We start from the raw sequence: 5,308 nt of genomic DNA, 5'->3' as shown, positions 1-5,308 counted from the left end.
TATTCTCTATCTACCTCACTCCCTCAGAGAACTCACTCACTCCCACAGCTTCAACTACCACTGCTATGCAAGTGATTTCCAAATCTACGTCTCCAGGCCTGACCTCTATCCTTTTCAGTCCTGTATTACCTTTGGTCTTCTGGATACTTCTACTTGGATTTCCAACCACATCTCAAACTTACCCTGTCCAAAATAGAACTCCCTATCTTGTCACCCAAATCCTGTCCTCCCCAAGACTTTCCTATCACTGAAGGCAACACCACCTTCCTAAATATCTCTCAAGCCCCTAACCGTGGCTTTATCCTCATCTGTCTCATTCAAGCTACATATTAAATCTGTCAACAAATCTTTGTTTCTACCTTCACCTGTCTAGAATCTTCTGCCCTTTCCTATTCATCCAAACTGGTACTAAGCTGTTCCAAGGACTTATCATATCCCACTTTGACTCCTGCATCTTCCCACTGCAGTCCATACTTCACTCAGCTAACCGCATCATTTTTCTAAAAAAAATGAGTCTACATCTCCCTACTCCTCCAAAACCTCCAATGGTTGCTCATCCACCTCCTCATCAAATATAAACTCTTTACCATCAGCTATGAGGCAATCAATCAGTTCTCTCCCTCATACCTTCTAAACTGTGAGCCTGCTGTTGGGTAGGGACCGTCTCTATATGTTGCCAACTTGCACTTCCCAAGCACTTAGTACAGTGCTCTGCACACAGTAAGCGCTCAATAAATACGATTGAATGAATGAATACTTCACCTCACAACTCTCCTACTACAACCCAGCCTGCACACTTCTCTCCTCTAATGACATGCCCCCAGGCACAGGAGGGCCAAGGGTGGGGGTGGAGGGGGGTCCACGGCGATAAGGACAACTCACTCTACCTTAACCTCATCTGTCTCATCACTGACTCTTTACCCAGGTCCTCTCTCTAGCCTGGAAATTCCTTCCCTGTCATGTCCGAAACACCACCTTATCAGGTGGACAATCGGGGGACTGCTTCTCAAGGCAGCCTCTAGATAAAAGTGGGACTGAGAACCCAGGCTGATCTTGAGCCATGTACACAACTTCATTGACTTATTCAGTCTGGCTTTTCCCAACCAGGAAGGGGAGTTGCCTTTTTTCTTCCAGTCATAAATGCAAGAAGCAGTCAGAAAGCTCAATTAAAAGTGTAGGCAAGTGTTTTCTCCACTATGTAATATCAAGACAACCTCGCATGCTGCTAATGCTGATGCTGAGTGACCCCGGATTGGCTCAGTAAACCCAAAACTCATCTTTACCATGACAGCTTACATGGGGTTAAATAACAGGTTTCTTCCCCTCAGCTGGTTGGAGAAATGAAGGGGAGGCTTTACAGCTCATGGAGGCAAGGGAAAGAAGCCAAGAGAATATTTGGTTCCTGGTTTCCCTCTCCCTTCCTGGATCAAGAGCAAGATGAAAATTTTCCATCATTCCACTCTGCCTCTCCACTGCATGCCTCACCTTGTCTATTCAATTTTATTTTTTAACCATAAAAAAGAGGTTTAAAATATGATATAGCTTCTACAGCTGCTCATCGTGCCTTTGTTCCAAATCAGATTGAGCAAATTCTGCAACTTTGGTCCAAGAAATAACTGAGACAAACAATAGGAAGAAAACATCTAGGGATTTTGCAAAATCACAATATGACCTACATTCCTTCCCAGCTTAGAGTGAATCAAATGTGCAGAATATTCACAGTAGAGCAAGTGAAATGGATGCATCCTAGAAACTCTCTGACATCTTAATGTTCATGTGAATTAATCTTTTTCCAGATACGATCCCATTATTTGGGTTCTGTGAGGTGCTAGGAGGAAGAATGATTCACCTCTGAAAATCAGGTTTTGAAAATGAGAAATGACCCAGACAGGCATGTGTACATGTGCACATGCACGTGTGTGCGCACACATGAGCACACACACTTATCTATGCAATGTAGAGCAGTAAGGTGTAGTGGAAAGTAGTAGTCCTGGGAGCCAAAGGATCTACCTGGCTCCACCAGTTGCCTTCTACATTACCTTGGGAGCATCACTTTACTTCTCTGTGCCTAAAATTGCTCATCTGTACAATGGGCAATAAATCAATTGATCAATAAAATTTACTGAGTACTTACTATGTGCAGTGCACTGTACTAAGCACTTGCAAGAGTACAGTGTGACAGAATTAGCAGACACTTTGCATTCCCATAAAGTGCTTACAGTCTAGAGCGGGAGACAGACATTAATATGAAAAAATATCTGTTCTCCATTCTTTTAAAACTGTGTGTTCCATGTGGGACCAGGACAGTTAACTACCTGATTTTACTGTATCTCTCTCAGAGCTTAGTACAGTGCTTGGTATATAGTAAGTGCTATAAAAGTACCACATTAATAATAGTAATAATAATAAATCCAGCAATGATATTAAACACTTACTGTGTGCAAAGCACTGTACTAAATGCTTGAGAAAGTAATAATAATAATAATAATAATAGTTGTGGTATTTGTACAACACTTTCTATGTGCCAAATACTGTTCTAAGTGCTGAGGTGGATACAAGATAGGGTGGGACACGGTCCCAGTTCCACGGGGGGGGGGGTGTCACAGTCCTAAACTCCATTTTACAGATGAGGTAACTGAGGCCCAGAAAAGTGAAGTGATTGGCCCAAGGTCCCAAAGCAGGCAAGTGGCCGTGCTGCGATTAGAATCCACGTCCTCCGAATCCCAAGCCTAAGCTCTTTCACATTCCCTGTCCACAAGGAGTTTGCAGTCTAGAAGGGGAGAAAGACAGTATTTGTGAACATCATATGGCATATTGCATCATGGGGAATCTCACAGGCCCTGTTGGAGAAGTAACACTTGGGAAGTTTCACAATAGGAACTAAATCAGACGAACGTGGCCATCCAAAATGTCAGCCTTTATTTTGACTGAACTCAAAGACAGATTTCATCAGAATCTGGATGCTGAAGGACATTCTCCAAATAGTCCAGAGAAAGGTTTAGGAGTTAAATTGCATCTCTTCTTCATTTTGTCTTGTCTTATGCTGTCGAGTTGTCTCTGACCCGTAGCGACTCCATGGATACATCTCTCCCAGAATGCCCCACTCTCTTATCTGCAATTGTTCTGGTAGAGTATTCATAGAGTTTTCTTGGTAAAAATACGGAAGTGGTTTACCATTGCTTTCTTCCGTGCGGTAAACTTGAGTCTCCACCCTCGACTCTCTCCCAGGCCGCTGCAGCCTAGCACAGGAGTGTTTTGACTTGTAGCAAATCTCCCACTCACTAGCCACTGCCCAAGCTAGGAATGGAATGGGTATGCCTCTGCTTGATTCTCCCTCCTGTAGCTGAGACTGGTAGAGAACTGGAAACTCTCCAGGTGCAATCCTGAGAGGGAATCTTAATATTACTTATACATATAGTAATAATAATGATGGTATTTGTTAAACACTTACTATGTGCATAGCACAGTTCTAAGTGCTGGGGGGATACAAGGTGATCAAGTTGTCCCATGAGGAGCTCACAGTCTTAATCCCCTTTATACAGATGAGGTAACTGAGGCACAGAGAAGTTGTGACATGCCCAAAGTCACACAGCTGACAAGTGGTGGAGCTGGGATTAGAACCCATAACTTCTGACTCCCAAGCTCATGCTCTTTCCACTAAGCCATGCTGATTCTCTAATATAAGTGAGACCATTGTGGCCTGGTGGAAAAAGCACAGGGTTGGGAGTCGGAGGACCTAGGTTCTAATCCCTGGTCCCCGACTTGTCTGCTGTGGGACTTTGGGAAGGTCACTTAAATTCTTTGTGCCTTAGTTCTCTCATCCACAAAATGGGGATTCAATACCTGTTCTCCCTCCTACTTACACTGTGAGCCCAATCCAGGACCTGATCACCTTGTATGTGTATGTGCTTAACAAATATTTTATCATCATTGTTATGCTCATCATTGTTTGATATGTGCACAATAAGCACTCAGTAAATATAATTGATTGAGTGATTGAGGATGCTTGGATAAGACATAATAATTATGGCATTTACTAAGTACTTACTATGTGCCACATGAAGTGCTAGGGTAGATACAAGATAATTAGTTTGAACACAGTCCCTGTCTCACATGAGGCTCACAGTCTAAGTTTAGCAGCAGTGGTTTAGTGGAAATAGCACAGGCCTGGGAGGCAGAAGACCTGAGTTCTAATCTCCACCTGCCAATCACCTGCTGTGTGACCTAGAGCAACTTAACTTCTCTGGGCCTAGGTTGCTTCATCTGTAAAATGGGGATAAACTAATTATTCTCCCTCCTTATTGGACTGTGAGACACACAATGGACAGATATTGTAGTTGTCTGCTTATATGGTAGCACAAGAAGCAGCATGACTCAGTGGAATGAGCCCGGGCTTTGGCGTCAGAGGTCATGGGTTCAAATCCCTGCTCCGCCAATTGTCAGCTGTGTGACTTTGGGCAAGTCACTTAACTTCTCTGGGCCTCAGTTCCCTCATCTGTAAAATGGGGATTAAGACTGTGAACCCCCCATGGGACAACCTGATCACCTTGTAACCTCCCCAGTGCTTTGCACATAGTAAGTGCTTAATAAATGCCATCATCATTATTATTATTACTATGGTATCAACTCCACTGTTGGTATAGTGCTTAGAGCAAACACTTAGCAAAAATTATATTGTGAGACATACTGTGATTTTGGAAGAAATGACTTATGCCCTGACCCGTGGCATCTGACATAGTGAGCTTAGCTTGATGTGGGGGCTTTGCAAGAACATGATCTCTGAATTGTAAATGAGTGGATATATCTGGGTTTAAACAAAGTCGAAGCAACTTGGGATCATTCTGAAAACTATTGAGCTCAAAATCAGGCAAACATGATAGAACAACTTTTCCTCCCAGAAATAGTTTCTAATTTAGTTGAACCTGAGGCTGGAGTCCTGAATTCTTCTCTTTGTTGCTGATGATGATGATGATGACAGTACTTAAGTCTTTACTATGTGCCAAGCACTTTACTAAGTACTGGGTGGGGAGAGACGAGGGGGTGGGTAGGAAGAGGATCTTCGGAGGCCTGGAGGTCAGGAATCCCAGACCACGTTCTCGCCCTTAATGTGCAGCTCCAAGTTCTTGTTTTTGGCCCATGAGTCTAGATAAGATCCCCCATCCCTCCCCTGGCTGGGCCCCCTGGCATCATCACCCTCCTATTGTCCCCAGGACATTTCATGGGCATTTCTGTCCTTTCATGGGACGCAGTTTAGCAGGCAGAAACCACTCTGGTCTGGAATCAGATCACGGTGACTAGGCAGCATCAG

At 43.7% G+C, this 5,308-nt stretch overlaps 1 non-coding gene across 1 annotated transcript; it reads right to left on the bottom strand.

Moving 5' to 3' along the window:
* Positions 1 to 3,258: 3,258 nt before the first annotated feature.
* On the bottom strand, positions 3,259 to 3,393 carry LOC119943029. The gene has a single exon (XR_005455515.1). It is a non-coding gene; the product is annotated as a small nucleolar RNA SNORA7 (small nucleolar RNA).
* Between the last annotated feature and the right edge of the window lie 1,915 nt (positions 3,394 to 5,308).

The sequence above is a fragment of the Tachyglossus aculeatus genome, chromosome 21 (genome assembly GCF_015852505.1).
Source record: "Tachyglossus aculeatus isolate mTacAcu1 chromosome 21, mTacAcu1.pri, whole genome shotgun sequence".
Taxonomy (NCBI): domain Eukaryota; kingdom Metazoa; phylum Chordata; class Mammalia; order Monotremata; family Tachyglossidae; genus Tachyglossus; species Tachyglossus aculeatus.
The sequence above is the reverse complement of the archived record's forward strand: the minus strand, read 5'-3'. Positions and strand labels throughout refer to the sequence as shown.